The 18,191-nt window shown below is 43.8% G+C and overlaps 1 long non-coding RNA gene across 2 annotated transcripts; it reads right to left on the bottom strand.

Annotated features, from left to right (window-relative positions):
- Positions 1-2,708: 2,708 nt before the first annotated feature.
- On the bottom strand, positions 2,709-18,146 carry LOC136004368 (uncharacterized). Of its 2 annotated transcripts, none has more exons than XR_010608413.1 (3): positions 17,880-18,146; positions 3,770-3,934; positions 2,709-3,094 (listed from the first exon to the last, which is right to left on the bottom strand). It is a non-coding gene; the product is annotated as an uncharacterized LOC136004368 (long non-coding RNA). The 2 variants fall into 2 exon arrangements; XR_010608412.1 differs by lacking the exon at positions 17,880-18,146 and adding an exon at positions 7,761-7,844.
- Positions 18,147-18,191: the final 45 nt, after the last annotated feature.

Raw genomic sequence — 18,191 nt, 5'->3', positions numbered from 1 at the left:
TCTACACTCACTAACCCGCGCGCGGGCGATCCGGCCCGACCGCGTCTTAAAGGGGACGAGCACAGATATGCAGGGAGGGGTGCACACGTGCGTGTGCACAGCCGTGCATGGATGCACACACATGCACACATAGATGTGTATGGGTGCACACACTATATGTACACAGGGAGGGATGTTTAAGTATGTGCACGGACATGCAGGGGTGCACACAGGGGAAAGAACATGTATGCACACACATGGAGGAGTATATGTGCACATGACCCGATCTGCTGCTCCTGCAGGACTCCTGATGTACAGAATCAGACTCTACAGCTCAGAGAGTTATAAAACAGGTGTGTTTATTATGGCACCGGGTGCAAGGGGGATCGCTCCTTCTAACTTGCATGCTGAGGGGTTAAGCAAGCAGATATTTATTACACACAAACATGCATATTCATTAGGTTCCCGAGAGAGCGGTGGGGGATATTACAGTTAGTTTAGGTACTCACTCACAGAATCACAGAATCCCAAGGGTTGGAAGGGACCTCAAAAGATCATCTAGTCCAACCCCCCTGCAAGAGCAGGGTAACCTAGAGTACATCACACAGGAACTTGTCCAGGCGGGACTTGAATATCTCCAACTCTCCAACGCAGGAGACTCCACAACCCCCCTGGGCAACCCGTTCCAGTGCTCTGTCACTCTCACAGTAAAAAAGTTTTTCCTGATGTTCACATGGAACCTCCTATGCTCCAGTTTACACCCATTGCCCCTTGTCCTATCACTGGACATCACTGAAAAAAACCTAGCTCCATCATCCTGACACTCACCCTTTACATATTTGTAAACATTGATGAGGTCACCCCTCAGTCTCCTCTTCTCCAAGCTAAAGAAACCCAGCTCCCTCAGCCTCTCCTTATAAGGGAGATGTTCCACTCCCTTAATCATCTTTGTGGCTCTGCGCTGGACTCTTTAAAGCAATTCCCTGTCCTTCTTGAACTGAGGGGCCCAGAACTGGATGCAATATTCCAGATGCGGCCTCACCAAGTGTCCTGGGTTTACCAGGAGCCGTTTTGCTCCTTCTTAGTAACTGGTGCAAGCTCTGTGTTTTGACTTCCAGCCTGGGCAGAGAGCTGATAACACCGATTGTTTTTAATTGTTGTTAAGTAATGTTTATTCTGGCCAAGGACTTTGTGAGTCTCATGCTCTGCTGGGGACGAGGGGAGGCCGGGAGGAAGCAGAGACAGGACACCTGACCCAAACTAGCCAAAGAGGTATTCCATACCACAGCACGTCATGCCCAGGGAGGTAACTGGGAGTTACCCGGAAGGGCACGGTCTCTCTTCGGGGGGGTCGAACTCGTTCGGCGGTGGTATCGCATTCTCTTGTTATTTTCTCTTATCGATATTATCATTGGTGGTAGCAGTAGTGATTTGTGTTATACCTTAGTTACTGGGCTGTTCTTATCTCAACCCGTGGGAGTTACATTCTCTTGATTCTCCTCCCCATCCCTCCAGGAGCGGGGAGGGTCCGGGGGGGGGGGGGGGGGGGGGGTGAGTGGACGAGCTGTGTGGATCAGTTTAAACCACGACACTAAGGCAGAATAGAGGGGGAGGAGAACCTCTCTTGACCTATTAACCACACCCTTTCTAATACACCCTAGGATGCCATTGGCCTTTTTGGCCACAAGGGCACATTGCTGGCTCATGGTCATCCTCCTATCCACCAGGACCCCCAGGCCCCTTTCCCCTTCACTACTATCCAGCAGGTCAACCCCCAACCTGTACTGGTACATGGGGTTGTTCTTCCCCAGATGCAAGACTCTACACTTGCCCTTGTTGAATTTCATCAAGTTTCTCCCCGCCCAACTCTCCAGCCTATCCAGGTCTCGCTGAATGGCAGCACAGCCTTCTGGTGTGTCAGCCACTCCTCCCAGTTTAGTATCATCAGCAAACTTGCTGAGGGTACACTCAGTTCCCTCATCCAGGTCGTTGATGAAAATATTAAACAGCACTGGTCCCAGCACCGACCCCTTAGGTACCCCACTAGTCACAGACCTCCAGCTAGATTCTGCCCCATTGACCACAACTCTCTGCCTTCTTCCCTTCAACCAGCTCTTGAGCCACCTCACTACCTGATCATCAAGCTCACACTTCCTTAGCTTATCTATGACGATGCTGTGGGAGACAGTATCAAATGCCCTACTGAAATCAAGAAAAACCACATCCACTGCTCTACCATCATCCATCCACCTAGTTACTTCCTCATAGAAGGCTATAAGGTTGGTCAAACATGACTTCCCCTTGGTAAAACTATGTTGGCTGCTCTTAATGACCCCCTCATCATCATAAGTCTCCTCCCTTTTGGCGCTTGCGCACTGCCATCCGATGGTCGTAGGAAGGGGTCTTCAAGATAAAGTAAGTAGTCTTCCTCATGTGGGCAGGGGTCTTCAAGATGATGTAAGCAGTCTTTCTCAGGGTGCACTTTTCACCTTTGGCACAGTTGGAAGTCCCAGTAATCACAAATTAGCAGAAACCAATCGTATCTGCAAGTTTCTGATAGCTGGCAAAGATTTAGAACAGTGTGACCTTTGTACAAAATTTACTGCAAGCAGAACGGGATAGGGCAGACAAGGAGTATCCTAAGCTAGCAGATGTTTGGGAGTCACTGTCTCCAAACTAACTGATAATTAGAAGGATGGTCACTCATGTGAAATACGAACTCACTCCTCTAAACAAGATAACAAGGTTTTATTGAGGGACAAAGTCAATAAAGCAAAAGGAACAGCACTGGGTGCATGACCGTAGCCAGAGGTGCAAGTGATTAGTATTTGTTACAGGTTTATATACTTTCACTATTACATTAGTTACATACATATTCATAATTCCTGCATATAGGCGAGGAATATTATAACTAGCTCCAAGAACTTGTTATCATAAGTCTCCTCCTCTTGGCGTCTGCGCACTGCTCTGCAGTGATTGTGGGCAGGGGTCTTGAGGATGAAGTAAGCAGTCTTCCTCTTGTGAGTAGGGGTCTTCAAGATGAAGTAAGCAGTCTTCCTCACAGTGTAATTTTCACCTTTGGCACAGTTGGACGCACCAGTAATCACACAAGTAGCTGAAAAAAAACAATATCTGTAATTCTTCTGATAACTAAAAAAGGTTTTAAAAAAAAGGTTTAAAACAGTGTAACCGATACAGGGTTAATAAATGTACAAGGGAACAATACAGGGGATTGTATAAGAGAGTTAGAAGAATTCCTTGCTTAAACAAAAGTATTGTCTGTTGTAAACACCTATCATGCTTACTAAACAGAACAAGGCACAAACTACTGATAAGGGGAGGAGACAGAGGCCTGGTTCTACTGATAAGCAACTATTGACAAAGAAATGCGAATGTCTGGGTCTATTGATAAGGGGGAGAAGCAGATGATTTATGGCTGAGATACCAAGCAAACCCTAAAGCCATGCGCGAAGATTAAAAGGTGAAAAGTTTAAGAAGAGGAAGACTCATTTACTTCATCTTGAAGACCCCTGCCCACAGGAGGAAGACTCATTTACTTCATCTTGAGACCCCTGCCCATGACCAGAGGGGGGCACTGCGCAGGCGCAAAGGACCTTCTAGCTCATTATAATACGAAGCGGGGACAGATACTAAATATGTATAGGCGTATCAGTAATCTAATACATATGTATGCCTTAAGGGAATAAATGTAAAGGAAAAACGACCCTGGGGGTGCATACTTTGGAGGAGCTATACCCATGCACCTCAGCGCTGAATAAAGCATACCTACTTTACAACTTTAACGAGTCAATCCGCGTATCAATTTGGCGAGCCAGCCAGGAGGCCTCTGTTCGGCTGAGGGGCGGACATCCTAGGCGCCCCAGGCTGTTTGCCTGGAGGACCTCCACTTCTCATCCGCTCACTGCGGGGACAGACAACAACCTGTGCCGGCTGCCTGCGGAGAAATGGTATGCTTGGAATTGAGGTACTTTAGGGGGCCTGTAAGGTGTACGCGTGGCCCGGGGCTGCTGGTAAGGCGTGCAGAGACGTCTGGCTCACAGCGGAGTTCCCCTTGGCAGGTAGGGCTTGCAAGCTGGGGGCTCGTTGACCGATAGCGCGGCCGCGAGCGATCCTGAAGGCAGATCGGGCGAGCCCGGGTTTTCGCTGCATCCCAAGTTTTGGGAGCCAGGACGGACCTGCTAAGGGAAGCAGGTGAAGGGTAGGTGAACCCACCAGGTCTCCACTGCATCTCAGATTCTGAGAACCAGGACGGACCTGCTACCATAAGAGGCAGGAGAAGGGTAAGCGGAAACATAGTGTGAGTGTGTGGGATCCCATGTGTTTCTGTGTGACTGAGACATAGCATAGCTACGAAGCAAGTGTGGAGTCCTAATCCGCGGTTCCGTGTCTCCGCGAGGGGAGCGGCCGGAGACGGACGAAGCGTTTATGTTTTTCTGTCCTGTGTCTTGTCTGTGTATAACCATCAAGCAGCTCAGAAAGCGGGGGAAGGTCCGGCTACCCCTCCCGCAGTGGATAGCTTTACGAAATACAAGGGCAAGGGAATTCCCTATGTGCCTTGTGGGAGTGTAACTGTATGTGACGGGTGGCATTCCACGTGGATATTGTGGCTGTGTGCCCTGTGGGAGTATGTGCCTTGTGGGAGTGTAACTGTATGTGAGGGGTGGCATTTCACGTGGATATTGTGGCAGTGCTTTTAGTGTGTATCCCACTTTTATAGCCACTCAGGGTAGCGGGGCAGATACTGCTGGGGGTGTCTTATGAAACGCTGGTGGGTTTGTGGAGAAAAGCCACAAAATCCTGGAGGACTTCTGGGAAGTTAGAAAGGAAAAGTGAGAAAGGGTTTATAAAAGGTATCAAAGAAAATTTGAGAAGATGTGGTTACAAAGGAGAAAATAAAATGGGAATACAACAATTAATGTCTCTCTTTTTGGGACAATCCACGGGGGGATATTAGGAAAAACTTCGTAACCTGACACATGAGTGCATAATAACTTTTGAACAGTGGAACCTGCCGTGGATACTAGGGCAGTGTAAATCTTGCTGGAACTGAAACTATGATCTAACGACAGGGGAGCTGATCTGCAGAACCCAGAGATACTATCTTACTGAATCCCCTGAGAATATCATAAAACTTGTGTGTAGGTGCTCTCATATTTTTAAGTGCATTTGCAGAGCACTGGGAAAGAGAAGCTATAGAGATTTGTAAGAGATTGTTTGAAATGGGAGCTGGTCAAAACAAGGGAATTCTGAAGAAAAGCCCATTGGGTTACACTTTGGCACACTGGAAAGAACTGGGAGGTTCTTCTGGGGGCTCGGTAAACAAGAAAACGTTGGTAAAATATTGTAACCAATGGTAGCCTTTATATACTTTGGAAAATCAGGAAAAATGGCCTAAAAATGGAACTCTGAATTATAATACATTTTTTACAATTAATGTTGGTTTTGAGGTGGCCAAGAAAATGCAATGAAGTAATGTATGCAGATATGTTTCACTTTAAGAAAGCACCTGGAGTGGCAGACAGAATGTGAAATTAATATAACTCTGCCAGATCCCTAATTTTGGTTTTGGAAAAGGACAGGGAAAAACAGAAAGCTAAGCTGGAGAGATGTTGTTCAGCCTGTGATATTGGGACAGTAATCAAGAAAATTATGTATCAGAGGTACCCCCGAGAGGAGCACCCTCTGCCTCTGTCCTATCAGGTATTGATAAGGAGGAGGAAATTGCTATCACTGGCAACAAGCAGCACATTCACATTCAGAGTTAAGAAGGGGTTAAACCAGAAGTGCTGTTGCAGAGGCAGGCATCTGTAACCCCTGCAGAGCAGGGTGAGCACCTGTGGAAAAAAAAAAAATAAATAAAATAAAAAAGGAAAAACCAAGGGGGAAAGGAGGGGAGTTCCCGCAGTTCCTGTGTTCGAGCATGGGATGGGTGCTGGGGCAGACAAACAGACATGTTGACAGACGGGACTGAGGGGTTGTTGAATAAATGTGGACGGGAGTGAAGGAGGAAGCATGGAGAGTGTATAGGAATTGGAAACAGGTAGAAAAGAAAAAGCTGGGTCGTGCCATAGCCATGGCTGCGGTGGTTGCTTTGAAACTGGTGGAGGACGAACTTCGGGCAGAAGTGGGGGAGTGACCTCCTCTTCTGTGGAACCTGATCGGTGTGAGTACTATGAGGAGTTTGGACGCTGGGAGTGAGACTGCCCTGGTGGGGAGAGTGCCATAGGGTAGATCGGGTGACTGAATTGGAACTAGACTGACGGGGACCAGGGGAATCTTCCCTAGCAGATCCACTGGTTATAATGGAGCTAGGGGGCAAAAGGAAAAAAAAAAAAAGGAAATGGAATTTTTGGTTGATACGGGCGCAACGTATTCAGTTTTAAACAAAGCTTTAATGCCTTTGGGGACGATTATATGATGATAAAAGGGTCGACTGGCCAAGGTGAAAAGGCTTATTTTTGTAAACTATTATAATATCAATTGGGAAAACAATGGGGCATCCATAAGTTTTTGTATATGCCTAACTCCCCAAAAGCTCTTTTGGGGAGAGATTTATTAGAACACTTCGGAGCGACCATTACTTTCAAAGGAGGCAAGATCACTTTAAAAGTAAAGGACCAACAGTATATAAAGATGTGAAAGATTAAATTTGATCACTAATCATGTTGAGGGAGAAGTCAGATTGAAGATATACTGGATCAGGTATTCCCGGGGGTATGGGCTACAAACATACCTGGAAGGGCCAAAAATGCACCCCCCGATACAGATAAGCTCAAGGAGGGAAAACAGCCAGTCAGGATTAAACAATACCCCCTGAAGAGGGAAGATAGGGAAGGAATTTTTCCAAATGACTAAAAATTTCCTACAGCTAGGACTGCTAAAAGAGTGCCAATCTGATTTTAACACCCCTATTTTACCTGTTTGTAAACCTGATGGGTCATACCGGGTGGTACAGGACTTATGGGCTGTTAACAAAATAACTGAGGATGCTTACCCTGTAATAGTAAATTCATACACTTTGCTAACACGCTTAACATCAGAGCTAACTTGGTTTACCAGAAGGTGAGCTCAGAATTGGAGGAGGGAAATGAGCTGGCAGACAGAGAGGCAAAAGAAGCTGCAAAAGGTGAGGTAACAATTGAAGGAGCTTTAATTCCTGATGGGAAAATTTCTCTAAAAGGTAAGCCAAACTATAATAAAGAAGATCAGAAATTAATTATAGGTCAAGATGAAGGGTGGGCTAGTATACCACAGGGAAAGATAATTGTTCCCTCATCTTTGTTATGGTCCTTAGTAAAGAATGCACATCAAAACACACTGGGGAGTCGATATAAATATTTGATAAGCAAAATTATGGCTAGAACTCTGTATGCTACTATTCAACAGGTAACTCACCAGTGTAATCTCTGCCTCCAAACAAACCCCAAAAGTAATCCTAAACTCAAAATGGGTCAAATTGGGAGGGGCAACAAACCAGGACAACAGTGGCAGATCAACTTTACAGAACTGCCAAGAAAAGGGGGGTATAGATATTTGTTGGTGTCGTGGTTTAAACCCAACCACAAACCTCGTTCACTCACTCCCCCCCCGTTCTTGCCCTCTCCCTGCTCCTGGAGGGACGAAGAGGAGAATCAAAAAGAATGCAACTCCCACGGGTTGAGATAAGAACAGTTTAGTAACTAAGGTATAACACAGATCACTACTGCTACCACCAATAATAATAATGATAAAGGAAATAACAAGAGGAAAGAATACAACACCTCAACACCAGTCGACCAATAACTCGCCCCACTCCCCCCAGCAGAGCACCGACCGATACCTCCTCCAACCCTGCAGTCTCAACCCTTCCGGGTAACTCCCCGTTACATCCTGGGCATGACGTGCTGTGGTATGGAATACCTCTTTGGTCAGTTTGGGTCAGGTGTCCTGTCTCTGCTTCCTCCCGGCCTCCCCTCCTCCCTGGCAGAGCATGAGGCTCAGAAAGTCCTTGGCCAGACCAAACATTCGAGCAGCAACTGAAAACATTGGCGTTATCAGCACTGTTCCCAGGCCAAAAGATCAAAGCACAGCACTGTACTAGCTCCTAAGAAGGAGAAAAAATGACTGCTACTGCTGAACCCAGGACAGTTGGCTCTAACGGATATCTTTTCAGATTGGCCAGAAGCCTTTCCAACTAGAACTGTGAAGGCCTGAGAAGAAACGCAATTGATATGCCTTGATACAGTACAAGGCATTTATCATTTTGAAATCCATCCAGACATTACTCAAAGGACTGTACTTGTATATATTGTACTTGTATATATTGTGTATGTGTGTGCTTAAGAACTGCTTGTGCTTTTGTGAGAATAGATAATGATAATGAAATCATGACTGTTAAGAATCATTCTAATTTTGTTTTTATAATTTTACTAAGATCACTGGGTGTGACTTTGCATATTCAGCACCAGTTATATCCCACCAACTGATAAAATCCAGACCTGATAAGAGGGGTCCAGAAAAACAGGCATCCATCATAATATGGAAGAAATAAGCAGAGTCCTACTAAGGGTAGGACCAGATACAAGCCACCACTGGTGAAATGTACCTTTGGGATGACCACCAACTGCAACTGGCATACTGAATACGTTGTGTCACCCCATTATTGTTCTTCTAATGTTAGTTAGTATTAGTTTCATATTGTCTATTGAATTATTTGTTTGGAACTGGCAAATGCTACAACACATAATGATTTTGAACTCTCTATCAAATACACATAATAAGGTGCTGAGAGATACCTTCCGCAAGAATTGGTTGAAAGAGGAACTTGTCTGAAGAGTAAAAGAATTTACTCACTTTATAGAAAAGGGGGGATTGATACAGGGTTAATAAATGTACAAGGGAACAATACAGGGGATTGTATAAGAGAGTTAGAAGAATTCCTTGCTTAAACAAAAGTATTGTCTGTTGTAAACACCTATCATGCTTACTAAACAGAACAAGGCACAAACTACTGATAAGGGGAGGAGACAGAGGCCTGGTTCTACTGATAAGCAACTATTGACAAAGAAATGCGAATGTCTGGGTCTATTGATAAGGGGGAGAAGCAGATGATTTATGGCTGAGATACCAAGCAAACCCTAAAGCCATGCGCGAAGATTAAAAGGTGAAAAGTTTAAGAAGAGGAAGACTCATTTACTTCATCTTGAAGACCCCTGCCCACAGGAGGAAGACTCATTTACTTCATCTTGAGACCCCTGCCCATGACCAGAGGGGGGCACTGCGCAGGCGCAAAGGACCTTCTAGCTCATTATAATACGAAGCGGGGACAGATACTAAATATGTATAGGCGTATCAGTAATCTAATGCATATGTATGCCTTAAGGGAATAAATGTAAAGGAAAAACGACCCTGGGTGTGCATACTTTGGAGGAACGATCCCCATGCACCTCAGCGCTGAATAAAGCATACCTACTTTACAACTTTAACAAGTTGTGGAGTCAATCCACATATCATAACCTTCCTGCAAAATTTATTGCAGGATGTGCAGACAAGGAGTATCCCAAGCTAGCAGATGTTTGGGAGGCTCTGTCTCTAAACTAACTGATAAGTAGAAGGATGGTGTGAAATAACTCATTCCTGTTTAGTGGGGCCACTAAATCCTGTTATCTCACCACAGACTTACAACACAAACATTGTTCTTTAAAGCTAAAGGTACTTTAGAAGAGTAGTGTGAAACAATTAACTCATGTTTAGTGGAGCCACCGCATTCCACAGACTTACAACATAAACATTATTCTCTTTCTACAGCCTGTTAAGCTAAAAAGTACTTTAACTCTATGTTTTCCAGGCACTAGCTTTTCATATATCAAGCCCACCCCCTTCTTTCTTTTACCTTTACAAATTCTTTTGCTATGTGATTCAAGAGTTCTGACCCTTTTTAACTTGTTGTCTAATCTTGTGTCTTTAGCGAGCTTTGTTTCTGTTATTGTAAACTCGTACAGTTATATCCACATAATCACACCTATGACTTGCGAAAGCCAATACATTAATGTGTTTATCACACTCATTAGAAGGATGGAAAGAAATAATTCACTCTTGTTAGTAAGACTACTAAATTCTGTTATCACACCACAGACTTACAACACAAACATTGTTCTCTATCTTAGACCTAAGTTAAAAGTATCTTAACCCTATGTTTTCCCAGCAGTTGCTTTCCTTATATCAAGTCCCCCCTTTTACCTTTGCAAATTCTTTTGCTATGTATATAACTCCATTTTACTCAGGAGTTCTGGCAAAGTATTTACCACTTTCAACTTGTTGTCTAACCTTATGTCTTTTCCAATCTTCATAATCAATTATGGACCTTTTACAACACCAAAAAGAACGCTGTATCATGCCACAAGTAATCAGTGTTAAAACAGTTAGGCAACCAGTTGCCTCAACTAGAAGAGATTACGTAACCATGAAGTTAACTTTTCCCCTGTTTCTCCAGAACCCCAAGAGGTATCATCCTTGGTCATTTCATGAAATATTTCAGTTTGTTTCCAAATTTCCTCCAGATCTGTTTCAATTCTGCCACTTTGATCTATATAGGAACCATTGATTATGGAACAAACCCCTCCTTGTGAAGCCAATAACCTGTCTAGAGCCATTTGGTTCCTGTAACAATTTTGCACTGAAGTGCAAGCCTCGATTGGAATAAATTGCTGCTGGTACTCCGAAACAAGGTATTATCTCATTTAATAATGTTTTAATTACTTGTCTTGCATATACCTGGCTGCTAGTGTCTGTTTGGTATACACCCACAAGAAGCAGGGGGCATCTTGCGGTTTGGGTCCCACAAGACAGAGGGGGTGTCTTGTGGAAATGGTTTTGGGTCTTATTGGTATTCAACTTATTTTGTGGATTGTTACAGTAATGATTTTGGTATTGGTGACAGGCTGTGACAGGCTGTTATAACTGTGTTATTAATTGTTGTTTGTTTGATTGAACTTTAGTCTCTGTCTCAAGTGTTGTAACTGTGTGGAGTGTGTCTGTGGGATCCCGTGTGTGTGTGTGAATGTGAGATTGATAATGGAAAATCAGCCGAGTGGAGAGATCTTGAAGAAGAGTCCTTTAGGGTGCATTTTGGCAAATTGGAGAGAACTGGGAGGGTCTCCTGGGGGCTCAGTAAACAAGAAAAGGTTGGTAAAATATTGTAACCAATGGTGGCCTTTGTATACTTAAGAAGATCAGGAAAAATGGCCTAAAAATGAAACTCTGAACTATAATACATTGTTACAATTAATGTTGTTTTGAGGGGGCAAGGAAAATGGGATGATGTATGCAGATATATGTTTTTCACTTTAAGAAACCACCCGGGGTGACAGACGGTGTCGCAGCAGGGAGGAATCAAGACATGACCATTGTGATCCATAAGCGTGATTCGTTTATTGGGCTTCTACCTCCGGTTAATATAGCAACAGTAATACATGAATATGCAAATACTAGGCACTTGATTGGTTCTGGCATAAGTAAGGCATTGCGTAAGCTCATTATTTTTGCGGTTAAACTGTGTACTTTTATATCCTCTATTTTTATGTGCTTATCTTGTTGATTAGTTAGTGTCCTTGCCTGTAATTGGCCAGAGCATGGCGCTTCCCTCCAGATGTCCCTCAGTTCCTCATTATCTGGTGCTAGTAAGTCTGCACCATTCTCTAAACAAATGTTCTATTTCAGCTCGTTGATGGGAACGTGGCCTTTCTCTGTTAGCCACGTCTCCACAAGACGGAATGCAAAATTAATATAGCTCCATCAGATTCCTTAATATTGGCTGTGGAAAAGGACAGGGAAAACCAGAAAGCTAATCTGGAGAGATGTTGTTCAGCTTGTGATATTGGGGGAATGATGTTTAAAGTTAAGAAAAAAACCAGAGTAATCAGGAAGACAGGATGGAAAATGACGTATCAGAGGTACCTCCAAGAGGAGCACCCTCTGCATCTGTCTTATCTGATATTCATAAGGAGGAAGAGGTGACTGTCACTGGCAACAAGCAGCACATTCACATTCAGAGTTAAGAAGGCGTTAAACCAGAAGTGCTGTTGCAGAGGCAGGCATCTGTAACCCCTGCAGAGCAGGGTGAGCACCTGTGAAAAAATACAAATAAATAAATAAAAAAGGAAAAACCAAGGGGGAAAGGAGGGGAGTTCCCGCAGTTCCTGTGTTCGAGCATGGGATGGGTGCTGGGGCAGACAAACAGACATGTTGACAGACGGGACTGAGGGGTTGTTGAATAAATGTGGACGGGAGTGAAGGAGGAAGCATGGAGAGTGTATAGGAATTGGAAACAGGTAGAAAAGAAAAAGCTGGGTCGTGCTATAGCCACGGCTGCGCTGGTTAAGAATGTTAGGCAAAGGTGGAGGAGTGGGCTCCTCTTCTGTGGAACCTGATCGGTGTGCGTGATATGAGGAGTTTGGACGCTGGAAGTGAGACTGCCCTGGTGAAGGAGTGCCATGGGGTGACTCCGGTGACTAAATTGGAACTAGACTGACGGGGACCAGGGGAATCTTCCCTAGCAGATCCACCGGTTATAATGGAGCTAGGGGACGGAAAGAAAAAAAAAAAAAAAAAGGAATTGGAATTTTTGGTTGATATGGGCGCAACGTATTCAGTTTTAAACAAAGCTTTAATGCCTTTGGGGGATGATTATATTATGGTAAAAGGGGCGACTGGCCAAGGTGAAAAGGCTTATTTTGTAAACTATTAAAATATCAAATGGGAAAATAATGGGGCATCCATAAGTTTTTGTATATGCCTAACTCCCCAAAAGCTCTTTTGGGGAGAGATTTGTTAGAACACTTGGGAGCACCATTATTTTCAAAGGAGGCGAGATCACTTTAAAAGTAAAGGACCAACAGTATATAAAGATGTGAAAGATTAATTTTGATCACTAATCATGTTGAGGGAGAAGTCAGATTGAAGATATACTGGATCAGGTATTCCCAGGGGTATGGGCTACAAACATACCTGGAAGGGCCAAAAATGCACCCCCCGATACAGATTAAGCTCAAAGAGGGAAAACAGCCAGTCAGGATTAAACAATACCCCCTGAAGAGGGAAGATAGGGAAGGAATTTTTCCAAATGACTAAAAATTTCCTACAGCTAGGACTGCTAAAAGAGTGCCAATCTGATTTTAACACCCCTATTTTACCTGTTTGTAAACCTGATGGGTCATACCGGGTGGTACAGGACTTATGGGCTGTTAACAAAATAACTGAGGATCCTTACCCTGTAGTAGCAAATTCATACACTTTGCTAACATGCTTAACATCAGAGCTAACTTGGTTTACCCTTCTAGATTTGAAGGATGCTTTCTTTTGCCTCCCTCTCCATGAAGCCAGCCAGAAAATCTTTGCATTTGAATGGGAAAGCCCTAAGAGTGGGTGCAAAATCCAGCTCAGGTGGACGGTGTTGCCTCAGGGATTTAAGAACAGCCCCACCCTGTTTGGAGAACAACTTTCAAAAGACTCATAGTCCTGGGAAGCCCCACCGGAAGAAGGGAAGTTATTGCAGTACATAGACGACATCCTAATAGCTACCCAGACAGAAGAAGCCTGTGTGGCCTGGACGGTATGACAGGATGGTGTAGACTGTGGATCTACCATCATGGACTAATTGTTAAGCCTCTATATGCACTACAACAAGAATCTTCAGTGGACAAAGGAAGCCACTTGAGCCTTCCATCAATTAAAAAACGCCTTGATGTCAGCACCAGCCTTAGGACTCCCAGATGTGAGTAAACTGTTCTTTCTTTTCTTCCATGAGAAACAAGGAATTGCCTTAGGAATACTAGCACAGGACTTGGGCCTGTACTGGCGAGCAGTTACTTATTTTTCTAAGCAATTGGACTCTGCAGCTGAAGGATGGCCTGGATGCCTCAGGGCCGTTGCAGCAATTGTACTAAACATCCAAAATTCACCTTGGGGCAGAAAATGACTATGGTGGTGTCCCATACAGTGTCTGCAGTGCTGAAAGTGAAAGGCGGGCACTGGCTTTTCCCACAAAGGTTTCTGAAATATCAAGCCGTCATGGTGGAGCAAGATGATGTAGAAATAGTGGTAACTAACACTGTCAACCCAGCTTCTTTCCTCAGCAGAAACGAAGGAGAACCAGTACACCACAATTGCCTGGAGACTATTGAGGCCACATATTCCAGCCGTCCAGACCTGAAAGATACCCCTTTGGACGACGCAGAAACCTGGTTTACTGATGGAAGCAGCTATGTCATCAGTGGAAAATGACATGCTGGATATGCGATCACCACTTGCAGAGAAGTAATAGAATCTGGACCACTACCAATAAACACCTCCGCACAAAAGGTGGAACTGATCGCTCTAACTAGAGCTCTGGAACTAGCAAAAGGGGAAAATATAAACATCTATACAGACTCAAGATATGCGTTTGGAGTTGTGCATGCACATGGAGATATTTGGAAAGAAAAAGGGCTGTTGAATTCACAAGGAAAAAACATTAAACATGCACAAGAAATACTGAGACTGTTGGAAGCGGTCCAACTACCTGAGAAGGTGGCAATTATGCACATCAAGGCACACCAGAAGGTGAGCTCAGAATTAGAGGAAGGAAATGAGCTGGCGGACAGAGAGGCAAAAGAAGCAGCAAAAGGAGAGGTAATTATTGAAGGAGCCTTAATTTCTGATGGGAACATTCCTTTAGAAGGTAAGCCAAATTACAATAAGGAAGATCAAAAATTAATCACAGATCAGGATGGAATACTAAATAAGGAGGGGTGGGCTCGCACACCACAAGGGAAAATAATTGTCCCCTCCTCTTTGTTATGGGCCCTTATAAAAATGAGCATCAGAAAACACATTGGGGAGTGGATGTCTTACATAAATACTTAATAAACAAAATCATAGCTAGAAATTTATATGCTACCATCCAACAAGTAACTCAACAATGTGATCTTTGCCTTCAAACAAACCCCAAGATTACTCCCAAACTTTAAATAGGCCAAATTGGCAGAGGTAATGGACCAGGCCAACAATGGCAGACTGACTTCACGGAACTGCCAAGAAAAAGGGGGTACAGACATTTGTTAGTACTAACAGACACCTTTTCAGGTTGGCCAGAGGCCTTTCCAACTAGAAACGCACAAGCCCAGGAGGTAACAAAGATCTTGTTACAGGAAATAATACCACGATATGGAGTTCCAGCCACTATATCTTCAGACAGAGGACCACATTTTGTTTCAAAAGTGGCACAACAAATTAACAAACATTTAGGTATTGATCGGCAACTTCATACTCCCTACCACCCTCAGTCAAGTGGTCAGGTGGAAAAAATGAACCATCTAATTAAACAACAAATTGTGAAATTGGGTCAGGAGGCCAGTCTACCTTGGCCCCAGACACTTCCATTAGCTCTGTTGAGAATTCGAACTAAACCAAGAACTCGAGAAGGGCTGAGCCCTTTTGAAATTCTGTATGGAAGACCATATGGAGTCCGACAGGGAACGTCTCTCCAAGTGGGAGAAGAGACTATGAATAACTATATAATAGAGTTAGGAAAACAACTCAGGAAAATTGAAAAACATGTGGCTTTAACTCGAAACAGAGGACTGGATAGTCCTATACATAATATACAACCTGGAGATTATGTGTATATAAAATCTTTCAGACCCACAGGGGAAGAAGATCTCGAACCAAGGTGGAAAGGGCCGTTCCAAGTACTACTCACAACTTTCACAGCTATCAAAATTAGAGAACAAAATGTCTGGATTCATCATACTCGAGTCAAGAAGGCTCCAAAGGCTCCCTGGAAAATCACATCAAGCGGTAATAACAGACTGAAATTAAAACTAACTCGCGAAAGATAGAGTGATCCATGGGTGTCAACACAATGTTGCAATTGTAATCAGAATATAAATCCGGGTATCACTTATTACCTGGATATGAGATAAGGATAGTGTAGTGCAAGTGCTACACATATTGCATGAAGCTTGGCCCAATTATAATAGACATATATTTAAGTAGCATAGTTAGGTAAAATGAAGCAGTTATTGATATTAATCCTTTATACCTATACCATGGTCCAAGCCATAGAAAAAGAAACATCAGTACTGGGGTTGAACACAAATGTCTGGCTCACGTGGGCAAACAAGACTGGGGTTACTGATTTCTGTCTGACCTTAGCACAGGTGGGAAATCTTTTCCAAACATGCCTAATTGGTATACCATACTTGAGCCCCTTTGATTTTCAGGGATGGGTAAGAAATGACTCAATTTTAAATCTTACCACAATAATCTAAAAGGTCAAGAGAGCTCGAGGGATCGATTAGACGGTTGCATCAGCCCAAATGGGTATAACTTAAATCATTCCACTATCCCAACGCAAGAACTCCAACTCTTGGGATCTGAGCTGTATAACTTTTAATACGTGGTCAAGCAAAGTCTCTGAGACCAAAGTAACTAGCGGGAAGACACGGTATCATAATATAACCGCTTACTGCTCAGGATCATCTCCAATGTTACGATACAATGATAAAATACCCAAAGCTCTATCCCCAGGATATTTCTTGATATGTGGAGACCGAGCATGGCCAGGAATTCCTTCCAAACCCTTTGGAGGACCATGTTATCTAGGTAAATTGTCCCTGTTTGCAGCCTCCAAAAGGCATTTAGTCCAGGACATGAAGGGCAGCCTCCACAGAGACAAATGATCCGTTGAGCAATTAGGCCCGAATTGCAATTCCACTTTAAGAATCTGGAATCGCACAGCAAGATTTTTGGCGACATTATTTGTACCAGGTATAGCTGCGGGGAAAGCATTGGCAGATATACATCGTTTGGCATGCTGGGCAGCTAAGCAATTAAATATAACTTCAGATGTGATATCCTCACTTGCCACAGACACAGATAGTGTAAGATACGCATCTTTACAAAACCGAGCAGCAGTTGATTTTTTATTATTGGCCCATGGCCATGGTCGTGAGGATTTCGAAGGTATGTGCTGCATGAACTTATCTGACCATTCTGAATCAATTCATGCTAAGCTGCGAAAATTGCAAGAAAACATGCAAGAGCTTAAAAGTGTTGGAGGCAGATTGGATGAAAGGCTAAATAACCTAGGAGTTACTGGATGGTTCAGGGAAATACGTAAACAAGGCCTTCTAATCTTAGCTATAGGACTACTCATTTTAATGATTGTACCTTGCATAATACAATGTATATCAAAATCACTTCATAAATCGATAGAACATGGATAGCTCTGTCATAAATAATATAGTAAAAGAATTTACTTACTTTATAGAAAAGGGGGGATTGATGCAGGGTTAACCAATATACAAGGGGGTTAGAGGAATTCAATTGCTTAAACAAAAGTATTATCTGTTGTAATCACCTATCATGCCTACTAAGCAGAACAAAGGCACAAACTACTGATAAGGGGAGGAGACAGAGGCTTGGTTCTATTGATAAGCAACTACTGATAAGGAAAAGCAGATGCCTCAGTCTATTGATAAGGGGGAGAAGCAGATAGTTTATGGCTGGGATACGGACCAAACCCTAAGGCTATGCGTGAAGATTAAAAGGTAAAAAGTTTAAGAAGAGGAAGACTCATTTACTTCATCTTGAAGACCCCTACTCACAGGAGGAAGACTCATTTACTTCATCTTGAGACCCCTGCCCATAACCGGGGGGGGGGCACTGCGCAAGCGCAAAGGACCTTCTAGCTCATTATAATACGAAGCGGGGATAGATACTAAATATGTATAGGCGTATCAGTAATCTAATGCATATGTATACCTTAAGAGAATAAATGTAAAGGAAAAACGACCCTGGGTGTGCATACTTTGGAGGAGCTATCCCCATGCACCTCAGCGCTGAATAAAAAGCATACCTACTTTACAACTTTAACGAGTTGTGGAGTCAATCCGCGTATCAATTCCGTGCTTCACTGGGTGTAGGGACAAGCCTTGGGGGTGTGAGCTCCCCCAAAACACCTCACCTGCCAGAAGGGCTGCTGACACCTGTGAGAAGCAGGGACAAGACCTACACCACCAGCTTCACACCCCGGAAAGGGAACCAATGCAGTCCTCACTGGGAAGAGGCACAACACCAATGAAACGACACCACTCACAACCACAACTACCACACCGTGCGAAACCCCTTAAGCCTCCGCATCCTTCCGCCACGCCCAAGATGGCGGAGGACGG

Source organism: Lathamus discolor, chromosome W (assembly GCF_037157495.1).
Source record: "Lathamus discolor isolate bLatDis1 chromosome W, bLatDis1.hap1, whole genome shotgun sequence".
In the NCBI taxonomy this organism is placed as follows: Eukaryota; Metazoa; Chordata; class Aves; order Psittaciformes; family Psittacidae; genus Lathamus; species Lathamus discolor.
This window is presented reverse-complemented; position numbering and strand designations above follow the sequence as displayed.